The sequence below is a fragment of the Lathyrus oleraceus genome, chromosome 5, assembly GCF_024323335.1.
Source record: "Lathyrus oleraceus cultivar Zhongwan6 chromosome 5, CAAS_Psat_ZW6_1.0, whole genome shotgun sequence".
NCBI classification, from domain to species: Eukaryota; Viridiplantae; Streptophyta; class Magnoliopsida; order Fabales; family Fabaceae; genus Lathyrus; species Lathyrus oleraceus.
The window spans coordinates 407,963,323-407,983,680 of NC_066583.1; the positions used below are offsets into that span (position 1 = coordinate 407,963,323).

At 41.3% G+C, this 20,358-nt stretch overlaps 1 pseudogene; it reads right to left on the reverse strand.

Annotated features, from left to right (window-relative positions):
- Window positions 1-18,809: 18,809 nt before the first annotated feature.
- On the reverse strand, window positions 18,810-19,906 carry LOC127081073 (uncharacterized; annotated as a pseudogene).
- Between the last annotated feature and the right edge of the window lie 452 nt (window positions 19,907-20,358).

Consider the following 20,358-nt stretch of genomic DNA (forward strand, 5'->3'; position numbering starts at 1 on the left):
AGAACTCTGGAGGTTGTGGAATGTCCCAGCTTTGGGTGTGACATCTTGGTTTGCTTGCCCACTTGGCATTCTCCACAGACTCTTCCTTCATCAATCAGAAGCTTTGGCATTCCTCTGACTGCTTCCTTGGATATGATCTTCTTCATTCCCCGTAAGTGGAGATGTCCAAGTCTTCTATGCCACAGCTTTACCTCCTGTTCTTCCTTGGCTGAGGAACATGTTGTGGAAAAGTTAGAGAGATCAGGTTCCCACAGGTAGCAGTTGTCTTTGGACCTGGTTCCTCTCATAACTTCCTGATTGTCACCACTTGTCACGATGCACAGCTCCTTAGTGAACTGAACATGAAACCCTTGATCACACAGCTGACTTATGCTGACGAGGTTTGCAGTTAGTCCTCTTACTAACAGCACATTGTTCGGTTTTGGCACTCCAGAACAGACCAGTGTGCCCACACCTCTTATTTTTCCTTTGGCCCCATCACCAAAAGTCACATAGCTGGTGGTGTGAGGTTGAATGTCTACCAGTAGATTTTCCATACCAGTCATATGTCTTGAACATCCACTGTCAAAGTACCAGTCTTCTCTGGAAGAGGCCCTTAGGGCAGTGTGAGCTATCCTAGCATACCATTGTTGCTTCTTAATGGGAACACATCGCTTACGTGTGTTATGCTTAGGTCTGACATGTGAGGCTCTGTTAGGGAAGCCATGAATCCAGTAGCAGAAGGCTTTTATATGTCCAAGCCTGCCACAGTGGTGACACCTCCAATTCAGGTATATTCTCTTCTGATGATCATTCATCCTAGCTCCTCGATGTTGAGACATTGGCTTTGACATCGGCTTGAACTTCTGAACTCTAGCCTTTGGGCGTTTGTGTTCAGCTCTTTTTCCAAATCCTAGCCCAGATTTGGTTCCAGACTGCTGACCCACCTTTAGAATTTCTTCCAAGGTGTCAGTTCCCTTATTCATCATTCTGATGGATCTGGTCATCTGGTTCAGCTTGGAGGTCAGCAGGGCTATCTCATCTTTTAGCCCCTCTATGGCAGACAGTTGTTTCTGTCTCTCATCTTCCAGTTCCTTGATGAGTTTCTTCTGTTTTTCTCCTTGTGCACGCACCTCTGCATTGGTGGTACACAGCTTCTTATATGCTGCAGCAAGTTCATCCATTGTCTGCTCATCTGCACTTGTGTCATCTTCAGAGACACACACACTGGTTAGTGCAGTGACATGTTTGGCAGATTCTCCTTCAGACTCACTTTCAGAATCTCCTTCAGACCATGTGATAGCTAGCCCCTTACTTTGCAATTTGAGGTAAGTAGGGCATTCAGCTCTGACGTGTCCATACCCTTCACAGCCATGACACTGGATTCCCTTCCCATGGTTGAACTTCTCCTCAGAAGTTGATCTTTTCTTAATGTCAGACGGGATGTTCTTGACATTAGGTCTGCCTCTTTGATCAATCTTCTTCATGAACTTGTTGAATTGCCTCCCAAGCATGGCTAGGGCTTCTGATATACTTTCATCACCTCCTGTATATCCTTCTTCTGACTTCTCTTCAGCATTTGTTATAAAGGCTATGCTTTTCTTCTTCTCAGCATACTCACCTAAGCCCATTTCAAAGGTTTGGAGAGAACCAATGAGCTCATCTACCTTCATATTGCTGATGTCCTGAGCCTCCTCTATGGCAGTGACCTTCATAGCAAACCTCTTTGGTAAGGACCTGAGAATCTTTCTTACAAGTTTCTCTTCAGTCATTTTCTCACCTAGTCCACCAGAGGTGTTTGCAATTTCAAGAATATTCATGTGAAAGTCATGAATAGTCTCTTCCTCCTTCATCTTCAGATTTTCAAACTTGGTTGTCAGCATCTGAAGTTTGGACATCTTCACCTTGGAAGTACCTTCATGAGTTACCTTGAGGGTATCCCAAACTTCCTTAGCTAGCTCACAGTGGTGAACTAGTCTGAAGATGTTCTTGCTGATTCCATTGAACAAAGCATTCAAGGCCTTGGAATTTCCAAGAGCTAGTGCCTCTTGCTCCTTGTCCCACTCTTCTTCAGGAATCTGCACACTGACTCCATCTTCACCTGTCCTCATTGGATGTTCCCATCCTTTGTTGATAGCTCTCCAGACTTTGCTGTCTAGAGACCTTAAGAAGGCTATCATACGAGGCTTCCAGTCATCATAATTAGAGCCATCCAACATGGGTGGTCTATTTGAGTGTCCTAAATCCTTGTCCATGGTACTAGAAAGTAACTTCCCTAGATCTCACCCAGAACTTCACAGGCAGGGTGCCTGCTCTGATACCAATTGAAATTCTAGTTATCAGACTTTGGATGTCACACTGGTTGTTATGACATCCAATTCTGTCACAGACAGGGATTATGCAGAGCTTAACAGTAAGTGCAGTAAATAACACAAGTAATTGTTCACCCAGTTCAGTCCAACATGACCTACATCTGGGGGCTACCAAGCCAGGGAGGAAATCCACTATTAGTAGTATCAATTCAAAGCTAAACTCACCCGTTTACAACTTATCACTTAATCCCTACCCAATGCAATTTCAATCTTAATCTAAGATCAGAGTTCCTACTCACTCCCCCTCAATCACCTCAGTGATATTAAAAACACTTTGAAGTCACACTTCAAAAACAACTCTTGGTTATGCTTCACAGCTTAAACCAAGATACACAGCACTCACGCTTAAAAGCTTCGAGTGACACAACACTTACAACTCAATGAACACCCTATGCCAAAGCAATCATCTACTTGATAATGACTTGGCTTACAAGATACGTCTAATTCTAGACTCACAAAAATACAGCAGTGAAGTAAGATGGACACACTAAATCTCCACGCCTCAAAATCCCTGAAACTGAATGGAGGAATGCCTTCCTTTTTATATTGCAGCACCTGGGCTTTTGCACCTGTATTTTCCTGAATTTTAGGTCACATAAGTTCCCACAAATTCAATATTTAGGTTGCTAACAAATAGGCTATTTGTTAGGTTCATTGAATGTAGCTTGGTTGTTGATTTCCTGGATTTTCTCTAAGCTGTTGACTTCCTAAAGAATAGCCTGAGAAAGCTGTAACAGAAAACTGAACAACCTACAAGTTAGCATATGCTGTCAGGAATGAATGTCACGACATTCAGCTTGACATCAAGGTCCATATGCTGAGTCTGTTTTTCCAGAAAACAGACTGTACAAATCTGCTGACCTGTACATGATCAAAATGACCATACTACAGTACCAACTTACATTAGTAAATGTCAAAGTGTCCAACTTAACATTTACACAGTTGGCCTTAAGTTAGTTCTGTTATTCTCTTGAATAACAAACTAAGTAAAATGCTGAAGTATAGCAGAACACCACTCTGCCTAATCTTCAGTAGCTGTTGTCAATGATGAATGTCACAACATCCAGTTTGACATTCAGTCAGTAGGCCTTATGCCAGGTCTGGTTCTTCCTTGATAACCAGACTGCAAGTGAATACTAAGTTCTCACAGAACTCCTGATGTTCTATTCCTTAGTATCTGTTGACAGGTATGAATGTCACAACGTCCAGTTTGACATTCAATAAATCCTGTGTTAGCTAGTCCTGCAGTAACTACAAAGTAGTCACATATGCATGTCATGTCATCAGTCAAGACATTAGTGTTTTACCATATAATGCAGCCAATTAAACACCTACAATCTTGCTTTGCCAATTAACTTCCATCATACTGCATTTGCCCTGCTATACCAACCTGCTGCAACGCCTAATCCTGCTCCCTTCGTGTCACCAGAATGGATTCCAGGCCAAAACTTCGACCAATATCGAGAATAACATGGAATCGAGGCTAGCCATTCGTACAAGCAACAAAATGAAAACATGATGCTATGAGCTACGATAGATTGAAGCAACTTACCAGAATGAAGCGACGCGGAGGTTCCGGTGTCGTCGATGCCGTTCACAGGATATGCAGTGGATTAGATTATGCAGGTTGACTTGTACTGACTCCAACTACAATTGCACGGTGGATGCTTTTTCCATGTGAAACCAAGAATTGATGCACATAATGTTGATTCTAGAAGTGCTATGTTGCATGAAATTGGTCGTAAGTGGTGAAGCATTGGTCAGGTAGTGCTTAGAGTCAAAACTCATCCACGGTCTATAGAGAAAATCACTCATGCGCCATGTCTGCAATGTTCCTCCTCCACCAGTACTTTCACAATCATCAGACACACTTATAATTACCCATGGATCATAAGCATTCTAATGGAAGTCAATCAACTTTGTCTCTATGACCAGCATGTTGGAAAAACAACCTTGGAGGAGAGTTTGTAGCTCCAAGAATAGTGTGACGGTTAGGTCGACTTTCAACCTCCCAAATGAGAACATCAGGGCTGCCTGTGTGAATAGCCACTATTTTAGAATTTTACGGCAATTCCCTAATTCTGTTCACCCCCCCCCCGGTTGTATGATGGTCTTGTACTTCTTAACAAATAGAGAGTGAGCCTCTTCATTAAACTGTGGAATATGCTCTGCAGCTGCAACCCTAGTTTTCACAACCTCACAATTCGCAATCACCAAAGTATTTGGGACACTGTCATCAGTCTGCTCAGAAGGATAGAGTCGTTGCCGATTCTTATAAGTAGTTTGTTCAAGCTAAGGACCCCACCTGCAAGAGAGAGAAGGCCAAACGATGTTATGATTCGCAAGCCCATCGTAGAGAATAGGAACGAGAGACTTCCATTGAGTGTATTTCTCGTCTTCAGAAGCTTGGTGTTGTTGTTGCTGTTGAGGAATAGAATTCTGTTGAAGTTGCTGCCTAATAATTTGGGAATGTTGTTGAAGCCTAGACTGTGTTGACTGTTGAACATTGTTAGACTGCTGATTTTGTTGAAGGCTAGATAGAATCGATTTCATCGTTGAAGGATGCATAGCAGGTGAGGTTTGCATAACCGATTGTTGAGAGGTATTATACTAGTTTGGTTGTAGAAGGTTCTGCTGTTGTGAACTGCTGCTGCCATCAACTTTGACTTGTGTCCATATTTGTAAATATAATTGTAAGCCTTTGTGATCAATGCCAACCCGGGATCCTCTCCCCTCAGCTGGGCAGCTTCTATCTCTTCGTCATCAGAATGAGTATGTGCCCAGTCCCTGACGCGACCAACAAAAATTTGAATCACAGATGCACCAGCTTGAGCAGCAGCTGCAGCTTAGGCAAAGCTGTAAACGAAAGTCAAATGTGTTTGTATGCCCTCGGATTCCAGAAATCTTGCAGCCTCTATTCCCTGCCATGTTGAGGGAATTTTAAATAGCTGACGTTCATGAGGGACATTACTATCATTGTACAACTTCAACAGGTCATGCACCTTCCAGATAATGCCATGTGTGTCATAAGCAAGACGCGCATCAACTTCTGTTGAAACACGGCCAGGGACGAGCTTTGCCATGTCACTATCAACGTTCACCAAAGCCTTAGTGGCAAAACAAGATAGTCTTTCATTAGGAATTTCAACCCCATAACATTTCGGATACCAAAGCTTGCGTATCAGGAGATCATGCAAAGCTCCGAGACTCTCAGTTCAGCTGTTGGCCGTGGTGTCTGCAGAGAAACATTTCAGAAACATTTTAATATTTTTAAACCAGACCAATATGCTGCACAAACTACCAGCCCACTTTCTTTCCTCATTTGTTCATGTACTTCTGGTGCAGCTCACTTAAACCATGCCAAATAAGTCATTTCCTAATACCACCTCACATTGCCAACCTTGTTTCAAGTGCACACAATCAAATCCAATTGGACCTAAGCCCATTAAGAACACTTGGGACCAACATATATAAACCTTGAAACCCTAATCTGAGAGGGGATGAAAAAAAGAAATTCTGGCTGCAAGCAATTGAGAGCAACACGAGACAGCTGTTCTTCCTTTTTTCTTCCAAGACTGCAACACAAGTAGCAGCACACTTCCTTCCGTTTTTCTCCACTAGCAAGGAGTGAGGGACTCATTTCCATTAGGTAAGCACCCCATGCTTTTGCTCACTACTGTTTTATTGTTTGCCATGGTTACTCTTCATATGTTCATACCACCATTCCATAGCTGTTATCATGTCACAACCATGTTTGCCTTATCTTTGTTTTTTGTCTCCATATGACATGTATGTTGTTGAAGCCCTCAATGTGAGGCATGGTTCATGATTCTAAGTTCATATCATTCATATCCGTTCTCGTGTGTAGCTGCCTTACTGTCCATTTTACTCCATGTTTAAGTCACCATTTGTAACGAAGTAAAACACCATGGTGTTCCTCTCCCTTTGAACTTGAGTTTTGTTTTTTATATCATCTGATTTCATGCACTAGAGAGGGAGATAGGTTGAGTGGAAGTTGGGGGTTCTTGTTTTTTCTTTTTTTTCTTTTTTTTTCGAAATCGCATGCTGTTGGTTGATGTATTTACGTTGCATGAAGGAAGAAAAGCGTGGCATGCTGTGGCCTGTTCGATCGCGTGCCTGGAAACTGATCCCAACCGTCCGCCTTGTGTTTTGTCTTTTAGTTAGTTTAATGAAACTTGACCTATTGAGGCTGGTTCACATGATTTAATAAAAATGTCGTTTCCATGCTGTCACACGCGGTACAGCTCATGCACGGGCTGGGCCTAGCACCCACACTGCTACCTGCACCACCATCTGGCCCATCATTGCTTTTGCTCATTTATATTTATTTCTTTTTTTAAACTCCACATTTAATTTCTGTTTGCATTTTTAATTAATAAAAATACTTTATCCATTTATAAAAATATAAAAAAATATTTTTTACTTTCCTTAATGTTTTATTTAATTTATTTAATTTTTATTTTCATATTTTATTTAATGTTACTATTTTATGTCAATTATTTATTTCAAATAGTCCTTTTAAATACACTATTCTTATTATTTTTATTTACATGACTTAAAATCAATTTTAGATTCTGATTTTTTGGGATGAGGGTTGACCAATGTCTCATGGTCAACTTGACCTTTTATTGAATTTTTATTTCCCATTTTTAATTTATTTTTGATTTATTTCTAACCTAGTCTTGTTGTTTGACTTTTGGTTTGACCTTTGTTTTGATTCAATTAATTCAATAACCAATTTTCAGTTTTTTTTAAAATATTTTTGGGGGATGATGATGTCCTGACCCCACCTAACTTAATTTAATTTTTCATAATTTTTGTGATTAATTTACTATTTATTTGACATTTTTTAAGTTGACTTGATTTTTCGGTTGACTTTTGTATGATTGATGTTTGACTTAGGGATTGCTTAAGGCAATTGAAGAGATATTTTGATCCTCCCTTGTCCATCTCATATGCCATGTATTAGAGGCCTTTCACCTCAATTTTGTTTGATCCTTGCATTATTTCCCGATTAAATTGTTCATTGATTCTTTGTGTGCATAGTTTCACTTGTCTGTTTAATTTGATATATTTTATACTTGTTTCTTTCATCCATGTTTCTATTGGTTTGATTGATTAACATGTTTATACTTCTCATACATTATTTAATGCTAATTCATTTCATTCTTTGATTATTTGATTTGATTATATACTTGTTTATATCTTACTTGTGTGATTAACTGTGGCCTACTTGTATGGTGTATGAGGCATATACTTATATTGCTTGATTGCCATGTCAACCCCCATTCATAACAAATGTATCCCTCTCCCATGAAATGTATAATATTTATTCTTTCATTCTTTATTCATCTGTTAATACAAGAATTAAAATGAACATTCGATAACCATTTCAAAGCAAGATCAAAACCTCGATCCAACGTCGAGTAATCATTTTTCAAAACCTAACAGAACCAGCACGTATTCATCCACCCTTTTGTAAGTCGATTGCTTTATGCATCGCCATCAACCTTGTAAGTCGATTGCTTTATGCATCGCCATCAACCTTGTAAGTCGATTGCTTCATGCATCGCCATCTACCCTTATCTCTAACATTTCTCCTTGCTCCACTCGTCAACTCTTGTTCCGATTAGGTAGCACCCATTAGATAGAACCCTTTGTATGATAACATAGGTAAGATTCCCATATCCTTTTGTATGATAACATAGGTAGGATTCCCTTATTCTTTTGTATGATAACATAGGTAGAATTCCCATATTCTTTGCATGCTAACATTAGGTAGATATTCCCATTTGTAAATCCTAACACTTAAGTACATATTGCATGACAACTCTAGGGCAGAGCTCCCCCACTTCTAGACCTTTCCGAGCGTCTCCGATCTTGTGGCATGTAGTCCGTTCTATTGCAAAGAGGTAACTGCCTAAGACTCGATTCAGCAAGCTGCGACACCTACTGCTAGGACGTGAACACATTGCCCACTCTCCTTTGACACAATTGGTGTCCTCCTTTGTAAGTCCATGTTCAGATGGCAATCCCTATGTAGCCGAACTACGGCTTGCTCTGATTCTCATTCCAGATGAGATACGTAGGCATAAGACGCGATGTCTTAGCGAGCACACTCCTCTTTAACCCCTAGGTAGCCGAGTTACGAAGACTCTGATTCTCATGTTCATATGAGATACGTATGCAATGGATGCGACATCCGTGCGAGTCATTTTCTCTGACCCTTTCTTTTAGTAAATAGTACATTAGATAAACACACACCCTTTAGACAAGAACAACAAGAGTGGATCCCGTAGAGTACTACGGATGCGTAGGGGTGCTAATACCTTCCCTTCGCATAATCGACTCCCGAACCCAAGATTTGGTTGCGAGACCTTGTCTTTTCCTTTCCTTTCTCCAGGTTTACTTCGAGCGTTTCCTTTCCCTCCTTTGGGATAAATAACGCACGGTGGCGACTCTTCTGTCACTTCTTTCGCCGGTTGTTTTTTTTTCGCACCTCTGTATTTTTCAGGCTACGACAATAATCAACAGCCAAGATTAGATCTGAGACTCATCATCCAAAGGCCAAGGTTTTAACGCGTGGGGACGGTGGTAGAAACCAGATGCAGGTTTTGAAACCTCAACTAAAACATGCGATCCATATACCATTCGAAAGCTAGGGTGATGTACATCACCCCTGTGACCTTAGTTTCTTCTCAAGATTCTTATGGAGGAAGAAATCTGAGGTTGAAATATGAGGTGTTCAATCTGAAGTTAACTAATTTTCAAAATTAAAACCACCAATCAATTGCCTCTCACATGAGGACTTCAGAAATGCCAATCAAACCAAGCAATGCACAATAATCAGAGAGATTCGAATCAAAACAGTTATGAGATAAACCTTTGAAGTGCAGCTTTTAAGAGCTTGATCCAATCCAATCCTTGAGTGCAGCTTGATCTTGAAGTAACAATGAAGCAAGGCTAAGGAATTAGAAGCTAAAGATCAACCAGGGAAGTTGAAATTTAAGCTTGAAAAGTGAAGTGAAATTTCAGAATTCCTTTGAGTGAAAGGGTGGGGAATCAGTTCAGTAGAGTTTCAGGCGCCTTCAGGTTGAGAAATGAGCAAGGCAAGGCATTCTATTTATAGCCATAGCTGATGCAAGGGATGATCAAACTCGTGTGTGCATGAACTTGGGTCCTCCATGCATGGGCCTGTACAGGCACATGTAAGGCCCAAAAGCAATTGCAATTGAGTGCTGAACATCAACCAAAGTGAAATGGACGTGCAGATTGCAATGCAATGGATTGTGTAGCAAGATTTAACATGTTATGCATAATTGATCATAAAACTTCATCTCTTCGAAAGTACCAATTGGAAAATTCAAACAGAAGAAGGTAATAACTCAATTGGAGAATGAGAAGGTAGAACACTTGGAAACCATCTCCAAATTGAAAACAGAAGTAGTGGTTTTGAATGCCAAACTAGATGAGAGTCAACAAGTTGAAAGCCAGAAGAAAGTGATAGTACAGCTGGAGAATGAGAAGGAAAAACATGTGGAAACCATCTCCAAGTTAAAAACTGAAGTTGTATTCTTGAATTCTAAATTGCAAGAGATGACCAAGTATGTAAGAATGTTAAACAATGGATCTGACTCCTTAGACAAGATTCTCCTGACTGGACAAATAACAGGAGACAAATTTGGCATTGGGTTTAATGAATCTAAGCCTGAGTGCAGTTACACTGGTGGCAAACCTAAATCCAAACCTAAGTGCAGCCATATTAAAAGCAAACCTGAGATGTCACATCATATGTCACAACATCGTAAGGGAAGACAGCAAAAAGGGAAACACCAACGATGGAGATGCCATTACTGTGGAAACTTTGGCCACATAAAGCCCTTCTACTATAAGTTGTATGGTTATCCTAGCCCTGTTCATCATCAGACTCACCATCAACCTAGACCCAAACATCACAGGCCTGTCAAAAAAAAGCCATGGGTTCATAAGACTAATGTTACAAGTCTAATAGCTCACACTTCCTTCAGAGTTTAAGCCAAAGAAGATTGGTATTTTGACAGTGGGTGCTCCAGACACATGACCGGAAACAAAGACCTGCTAACTGGCCTTCATCCTCATGCCACGAGCTATGTAACCTTTGGTGATGGAGCAAAGGGTGAAATCAAGGGGATTGGTAAGCTTGATTGCCCTGGAGTTCCTGATCTTGATAAGGTCCTACTTGTTAAGGGATTGACTGCAAATCTAATAAGCATCAGTCAACTGTGTGACCAAGGTCTAAATGTTAACTTCACTAAAACTGAATGTCTGATTACTAACAAAGAAAGTGAAGTGATCATGAAAGGAGTCATGACCAAAGACAACTGTTACATGTGGAGTTTTCAAATTGGTTATTCTTCAAAGGGTACCTTAGTCAAAGAAGAAGGAGTGAAGACATGGCATCAAAGATTGAGCCATCTGCATCTTAAAGGTATGAAGATGATTATATCTATTGAAGCTGTTAGAGGAATTCCCAACTTGAAGATTGATGAAAGAAAAGTCTGTGGGAAATGTCAGACAAGGATGTCACACCAGAAACTCAGACATGACACCACTTCCAAAGGTTTGGAACTCCTCCATATGGAGTTGATGGGACCCATGCAGGTGGAAAGCCTTGGTGGGAAGAAGTTTGCATATGTAGTGGTGGATGACTTCTCCAGATACACCTGGATCAACTTTATAAGAAACAAATTTGATGTGTTTGAAGTCTTCAAAGATCTTTGTCTAAAACTTCAAGGAGAAAAGGAAAGTCAAGTTATCAAAATTAGAAGTGAACAAAGAAGGAAGATGGATCCCAAAATATTATTTATGGGCTACAGTAGAGCATATAGAGTCCTTAATTCCAGAATCAAAATAATGATGGAATCTATTAATGGTATGGTTGATGACCAACAGACTGATGTCTCAGACGATGTTAAGACATCTCTGAATGATCCCCCAGCTGATTTCTCAGACAAGGTGAATGAACCTCCTCAAGCTGAACCTGACAAAGTCAACAAAGGACCCTCCGTCAGAGTTCAGAAGGATCATCCCAAAGATCTCATTCGAAGAGATCCAAGTAAAAGGGTCACAACTAGATCAAGGGAAGTGATCTCAAATGGCTACTTGAAAGAGGAAGTATATGTTGAACAGCCTAAAAGGCATGTACAGATTGAAGAAATCCCTCTATGGTTTGAAGCAAGCTCCTAGGGCTTGGTATGAGAGACTCATAATGTTCCTCACTCACAATGGTTACAAGAGGGGAGGTATTGACAAGATCCTATCTGTGAAAAATGAAAGAGAAAAGCTCATGGTGGCTCAAATAGATGTGGATAATATTGGGTTTGGTGGGAGGTCAGATCAAATGGTAGAACATGTTGTTAGACAAATGCAATATAAGGTTGAGATGAACCTTGTTGGACTTGGGCTACAAGTCAAGCAGATAGAAGAGTCTATTTTTCTAGCTCAAAGCAAATATCCCAAGAACAAGGTTAAGAAGGTTGGCATGGAGAATGCAGATCATAAAAGGACACCTGCTCCTACACATTTGAAAGATGAAAATGGTGTTTGTGCTAGATATCAAGTTGAATACATAGCAGCTGGAAGTAGCTGTTCTCAACTGGTTTTGATGAAACAAATGTTGACAGAGTACAATGTCACACAAGATGTCATGACAGTGTACTGTGACAACCTGAGTGCTATAAATATTTCTAAAAATCTTATTCAGCACAGCAGGACAAAGCACATTGATATTCGTTATCACTTCATTAGAGAACTTGTGGAAGAGAAAATCATAGCACTGGAGCATGTTACAACTAAAATGCAATTAGCTGACATATCTACAAAGGCTTTGGATGCTAATCAATTTGAATGTTTAAGAGGGAAATTGGGGATTTGTATCCATGATAATTTATAGCAATTAATATGGAGTGGAAAAAGCTCAGATAAGGAAGATGACACTACTGAGAAGGTAATTGATTTGGAAGAAGAAAGCTCAGACGAGGAAGATGACACCTTGGTTCATCATTTGAAACCAAGTGTTGCAAAGAAAATGAAGACCGGGAAAGGCAAGTCTGTGGCTGATTTGATGACAGCCAGAACAGGTAAGAAGGTTGTTGCTGTAGGTCCTTCTAAATCATGGAGTAAAGTGGAAGTCAAGAAAAGAAAGGTCAGCGAAAGTTCTGACTCCGAAGATGATGTCGAAGACGATGTCCTAGACATCTCTACTGCTAAAAGGAAAATTGTTAGAAAGTCTTCAGCTAAGGTTGCAGCTGTGCATTTGGACAACATTTCCTTTCATTTAGAAGATGGTGCAGCCAAGTGGAAATTTGTTATACAGAGGAGATTGCTGACCAGAATAACATCGTAAGGGAAGACAACAAAAAGGGAAACACCAAAGATGGAGATGCCATTACAGTGGAAACTTTGGCCACATAAAGCCCTTCTACTATAAGTTGTATGGTTATCCTAGCCCTGTTCATCATCAGACTCACCATCAACCTAGACCCAAACATCACAGGCCTGTCAAAAAAAAGCCATGGGTTCATAAGACTAATGTTACAAGTCTAATAGCTCACACTTCCTTCAGAGTTTCAGCCAAAGAAGATTGGTATTTTGACAGTGGGTGCTCCAGACACATGACCGGAAATAAAGACCTGCTAACTGGCCTTCATCCTCATGCCACGAGCTATGTAACCTTTGGTGATGGAGCAAAGGGTGAAATCAAGGGGATTGGTATGCTTGATTGCCCTGGAGTTCCTGATCTTGATAAGGTCCTACTTGTTAAGGGATTGACTGCAAATCTAATAAGCATCAGTCAACTGTGTGACCAAGGTCTAAATGTTAACTTCACTAAAACTGAATGTCTGATTACTAACAAAGAAAGTGAAGTGATCATGAAAGGAGTCAGGACCAAAGACAACTGTTACATGTGGAGTTTTCAAATTGGTTATTCTTCAAAGGGTACCTTCGTCAAAGAAGAAGGAGTGAAGACATGGCATCAAAGATTGAGCCATCTGCATCTTAAAGGTATGAAGATGTTAATGCAGGAAGTTCATGAAGGTTCCTTCGGTACTCATGCCAGCGGACATGCAATGGCTAAGAAATTATTGAGGGCGGGTTATTGTTGGATGACCATGGAATCAGATTGTTTCAAGTATGCTCGGAAGTGTCATAAATGCCAGATTTATGCTGATAAGGTGCATGTACCGCCGAATCCTCTGAATGTGATGTCTTCGCCGTGGCCATTTGCTATGTGGGGCATTGACATGATTGGAAAGATTGAGCCGACTGCTTCCAATGGGCATCGCTTCATCCTTGTTGCCATCGACTATTTCACCAAGTGGGTCGAAGCAGCGTCATTCGCGAATGTCACCAGACATGTGGTTGCCCGTTTCATTAAGAAGGAAATCATTTGCCGCTATGGGATTCCCGAAAGAATCATTACTGATAATGGTTCTAATCTCAACAACAAAATGATGAAGGAGTTGTGCCAGAACTTCAACATTCAGCATCACAATTCTTCCCCCTATCGTCCTAAGATGAACGGTGCTGTTGAGGCAGCGAATAAGAACATAAAGAAGATTGTGCAGAAGATGGTCGTTACGTACAGTGATTGGCATGAGATGCTACCCTTCGCCTTGCATGGGTACCGCACTTCAGTACATACATCGACCGGGGCAACCCCTTACTCCCTTGTGTATGGTATGGAAGCAGTCCTACCTGTTGAAGTGGAGATTCCTTCTCTAAGAGTCCTGTTGGATGTCAAGCTAGATGAAGCTGAATGGATTCGGACAAGGTTCAATGAGTTGAGTCTTATCGAAGAAAAGCGAATGGCAGCCATTTGTCATGGGCAATTGTATCAGAGTCGGATGAAGGGAGCCTTTGACCAGAAAGTGCGCCCTCGATGTTTCCAAGTCGGAGATTTGGTGTTGAAAAGGATCCTTCCTCCTCAGACGGATCACAGGGGCAAGTGGACTCCTAACTATCAGGGACCGTATATCGTCACCAAGGTTTTCAATGGTGGGGCCTTAATGCTTGCAACGATGGATGGTGAAGACTTCACTTCCCCTGTGAACTCAGACGCAGTTAAAAAATGCTTCGCATAAAATAGACCCGCTGGACGGTAAAAAGAATAGTCCAGGCAAAAATGGGCTTCCTGACGAACCAAGAAAATGAAAAGGTTCGGGCAAAAGTTAAGGATTAAAAATGAAAAGATCGTACACCCGGTAAGTTGAAAACCTGAAAAGGCAACTTAGGCAAAAATGGGTATCCCGGTGGATTGAAAACCCGAAAAGGGCGATCCAGGCAAAAATTAGGGATTAAGCGAATGACTGCATTCTGAGTAGTTCTGAATCTCATCTCATGTCGGTGACTGGAAACTTTCAAAAGGGGTAGGAAACAGTCCAATCACCTTTTCAGAAGGCTGATCATCTGGAAGATCGTGAAGACGAGCGAGTCATAGCAGAATTGGAACCCAATAGAAATCCATTTCACATTGCCATTAGATTAATTCTTGTTTTGCGATTACCTCTTTCCAGGGATTGCTTCCTGATGTAAATGCCTATTCAGAGGCTATTCAATCAATAAAATCATGTTACTCAGTATATCTCTGTTTTCATTTTCATTTTACTGTTTTGTTTGCAAAAATGACGTCCGAATTTTTGATAAACATTGCATCATGAAACATAAGAGCTTTACAGGTACATGCTCAATGAACATTTAAAATTGCTGTAAATTTTAAGTACTTTGAATCATCTATTCAGAACAGATACCCTCGGGGCATTTCCTTAAAATCCCCTGCAGAGCTGATCAGAGTGTTGGATTCTTCAATCCCCAGCAGGTTCTCACCACTGTACTCCCCAAGCGTTTGTTTCAGACTATACACTCCCTAGTAGAGTTAACAGTGCCAGACTGTATATCCCCAGCGGAGTTGACAGTGCCAGACTGTATATCCCCAGCGGAGTTGACAGTGCCAGACTGTATCTTCCCAGCAGAAGCAGCTGCTCCTCGGAGTTCGATGCCAGATCGATGTTTTCATTCCCAGATCGATGATCTCTTTCCTGGAAGCATAACCTCGGCACCGTATCGGTGTTTGCCTCCCCCTGCTGAGTCACCTCTCGTAGATTTTGGTTTCCAGAACCACTATCGCTTCCCCCAACAACAGGTTTCCAACGCTGTTCTCTCCCCAGTCAGAGTCTCGGTATCTCGCCATTGCCAGAACACCGCGCGGCCGGTCATTTCCCCATATAGTTCATTGTGTTGTGCATCTCCAACAGTAGTGCCAGGGTCCGGAAGATTATAATCATTTCCCCAACGGGATTCCTTGCTTCAGCTTGGCATTTTCCCCAGCATTTCGCATCCCTGCATGTAGAATCATATTGCATTGCATCCTCCCAAATCGCGTAGCATTTCCAATCTCATGGAGCATTACGCCATTGAAAAATTCAAACATACGCATGTAAGCATAAAACATTCTCGGCATCCCAAGTGACAAGCCAGAAGTTTGTTTCCAGTGCTCAGACTAAAGGTTGTTCATGACATATTATCCCCAGCATGGGTCGTTGGCCCACGTGCCGCCTCAATTATCATTTTCCCTATTTCTGCCGATGCTGACAGGCATGAAGTTTTCCGGTATCCAGACCGAAGTGGCATTCAAGCCAGTTTTTCCGGTATTCAGACCGAAGTGGCATTCAGGCCAATTTTCCGGTATTCAGACCGAAGTGGCATTCAGGCCAATTTTCCGGTATTCAGACCGAAGTGGCATTCAGGCCAGTTCCCGGTATTCAGACCGAAGTGGCATTCAGGCCAATTTTCCGGTATCCAGACCGAAGTGGCATTCAGGCCAGTTTTTCCGGTATTCAGACCGAAGTGGCATTCAGGCCAATTTTCCGGTATTCAGACCGAAGTGGCATTCGGGCCAATTTTCCGGTATTCAGACCGAAGTGGCATTCAGGCCAGTTTCCGGTATCCAGACCGAAGTGGCATTCAGGCAAGTTTTCGATTTTCAGATCGAAGAAGTTTCCGACGATCAAGTCGAAGTACTTGTGGCATTCAGGCCAGTTTTCCGATTTTCAGATCGAAGTGGTGTTCAGACCAGATTTCCGGCGATCAGACCAACATTGATACTCTCATATTCCGATGCTTAGTGACCAGACTAACGTGCGGCGTTCAGGCCATGGGTATTCCTGTGTTACCATTTATTTTGGTATCCAGGTCAACTTTCTGTTTCGGTACTCAGGCCGATTTTCACCGTACCAGACGGATTCTTCTTTTGAGATTGCTTCTTTGCTGATTCTGACAGGCATTGTTAATTATTTCATAGGGATTCAGGATCAAAATCCGGGTCTTCTTAATATTTAACCATCTCCCACTATGATCATATGAAGAACGTCCTGCTTCATATTCTCTAGTTGAAGACGCTTAAATAGGGGCAACTGTCATACCCCGATTTTGGTCCTGAATTTTTTATGTTTTTTATTTTTGTTTAGCATGCTTGGCCTAACCTTACTTTGGTCTTATATGAGGATTGGTCTTGGTCCAAAGTCATGGTGTTGTTCATGTGATTGTTAATACTCATATGGTCTTGGTCATCCAAACAACCAACCTTCTTGTGTCACAAGCCAATTGCCAATCACGCCACTTGATTCATGAATATCCCTTTCAAATCCTAATCTTATACCATCATTTCATGGCCTTGTTAACACATACTACCAGTCAAGTCATGTTCTTTTCAAAGTCAAGCATTCGAGTCATAAAATAAACCAATTGTAAAAACAAATTTCAAACCATTTCAATTCATTTCACATCATTCTAAACCATCGCATTTGATTCTACATAAAAAAAAGGGTACAAGTCTTGACAATTTTGACCAATTGTTGACTTTGGTCAACAGTTGACTTTCTGGTCAACATTGACCAAAGTCACCCAAAACCCAAAAGCCCTAATTTTCACCACGATCATCAATCATTTGTCCATTTACAAGGAAAATGCAAATAAAATTGAATTTTAACCAATTGTTGACTTTGGTCAACAGTTGACTTTTTGGTCAACTTTGACCAAAGTCAACCCTATGCCATTGGTCATCCTTAATCACTAAATGACTAGTCCTAACTCTCATGACATTATCCATGTCCATGTGATTTTTGGTTTAACCACTTGTGCTTGGCTTCTTCACTTTAATGTCAACATGGTCACACCTTGAACCTTTGGAATCTTGCTTTGCCAATTAACTTCCATCATACTGCATTTGCCCTGCTATACCAACCTGCTGCAACGCCTAATCCCGCTCCCTTCGTGTCACCAGAATGGATTCCAGGCCAAAACTTCGACCAATATCGAGAATAACATGGAATCGAGGCTAGCCATTCGTACAAGCAACAAAATGAAAACATGATGCTATGAGCTACGATAGATTGAAGCAACTTACCAGAATGAAGCGACGCGGAGGTTCCGGTGTCGTCGATGCCGTTCACAGGATATGCAGTGGATTAGATTATGCAGGTTGACTTGTACTGACTCCAACTACAATTGCACGGTGGATGCTTTTTCCATGTGAAACCAAGAATTGATGCATATAATGTTGATTCTAGAAGTGCTATGTTGCATGAAATTGGTCGTAAGTGGTGAAGCATTGGTCAGGTAGTGCTTAGAGTCAAAACTCATCCACGGTCTATAGAGAAAATCACTCATGCGCCATGTCTGCAATGTTCCTCCTCCACCAGTACTTTCACAATCATCAGACACACTTATAATTACCCATGGATCATAAGCATTCTAATGGAAGTCAATCAACTTTGTCTCTATGACCAGCATGTTGGAAAAACAACCTTGGAGGAGAGTTTGTAGCTCCAAGAATAGTGTGACGGTTAGGTCGACTTTCAACCTCCCAAATAAGAACATCAGGGCTGCCTGTGTGAGTAGCCACTATTTTAGAATTTTATGGCAATTCCCTATTTCTGTTCACCTCCCCCGGTTGTATGATGGTCTTGTACTTCTTAACAAATAGAGAGTGAGCCTCTTCATTAAACTGTGGAATATGCTCTGCAGCTGCAACCCTAGTTTTCACAACCTCACAATTCGCAATCACCAAAGTATTTGGGACACTGTCATCAGTCTGCTCAGAAGGATAGAGTCGTTGCCGATTCTTATAAGTAGTTTGTTCAAGCTGAGGACCCCACCTGCAAGAGAGAGAAGGCCAAACGATGTTATGATTCGCAAGCCCATCGTAGAGAATAGGAACGAGAGACTTCCATTGAGTGTATTTCTCGTCTTCAGAAGCTTGGTGTTGTTGTTGCTGTTGAGGAATAGAATTCTGTTGAAGTTGCTGCCTAATAATTTGGGAATGTTGCTGAAGCCTAGACTGTGTTGACTGTTGAACATTGTTAGACTGCTGATTTTGTTGAAGGCTAGATAGAATCGATTTCATCGTTGAAGGATGCATAGCAGGTGAGGTTTGCATAACCGATTGTTGAGAGGTATTATACTAGTTTGGTTGTAGAAGGTTCTGCTGTTGTAAATTGCTGCTGCCATCAACTTTGACTTGTGTCCATATTTGTAAATATAATTGTAAGCCTTTGTGATCAATGCCAACCCGGGATCCTCTCCCCTCAGCTGGGCACCTTCTATCTCTTCGTCATCAGAATGAGTATGTGCCCAGTCCCTGACGCGACCAACAAAAATTTGAATCACAGATGCACCAGCTTGAGCAGCAGCTGCAGCTTAGGCAAAGCTGTAAACGAAAGTCAAATGTGTTTGTATGCCCTCGGATTCCAAAAATCTTGCAGCCTCTATTCCCTGCCATGTTGAGGGAATTTTAAATAGCTGACGTTCATGAGGGACATTACTATCATTGTACAACTTCAACAGGTCATGCACCTTCCAGATAATGCCATGTGTGTCATAAGCAAGACGCGCATCAACTTCTGTTGAAACACGGCCAGGGACGAGCTTTGCCATGTCACTACCAACGTTCACCAAAGCCTTAGTGGGAAAACAAGATAGTCTTTCATTAGGAATTTCAACCCCATAACATTTCGGATACCAAAGCTTGCGTATCAGGAGATCATGCAAAGCTCCGAGACTCTCAGTTCAGCTGTTGGCCATGGTGTCTGCAGAGAAACATTTCAGAAACATTTTAATATTTTTAAACCAGACCAATATGCTGCACAAACTACCAGCCCACTTTCTTTCCTCATTTGTTCATGTACTTCTGGTGCAGCTCACTTAAACCATGCCAAATAAGTCATTTCCTAATACCACCTCACATTGCCAACCTTGTTTCAAGTGCACACAATCAAATCCAATTGGACCTAAGCCCATTAAGAACACTTGGGACCAACATATATAAACCTTGAAACCCTAATCTGAGAGGGGATGAAAAAAAGAAATTCTGGCTGCAAGCAATTGAGAGCAACACGAGACAACTGTTCTTCCTTTTTTCTTCCAAGACTGCAGCACAAGTAGCAGCACACTTCCTTCCGTTTTTCTCCACTAGCAAGGAGTGAGGGACTCATTTCCATTAGGTAAGCACCCCATGCTTTTGCTCACTACTGTTTTATTGTTTGCCATGGTTACTCTTCATATGTTCATACCACCATTCCATAGCTGTTATCATGTCACAACCATGTTTGCCTTATCTTTGTTTTTTGTCTCCATATGACATGTATGTTGTTGAAGCCCTCAATGTGAGGCATGGTTCATGATTCTAAGTTCATATCATTCATATCCGTTCTCGTGTGTAGCTGCCTTACTGTCCATTTTACTCCATGTTTAAGTCACCATTTGTAACGAAGTAAAACACCATGGTGTTCCTCTCCCTTTGAACTTGAGTTTTGTTTTTTATATCATCTGATTTCATGCACTAGAGAGGGAGATAGGTTGAGTGGAAGTTGGGGGTTCTTGTGTTTTCTTTTTTTTTCGAAATCGCATGCTGTTGGTTGATGTATTTACGTTGCATGAAGGAAGAAAAACG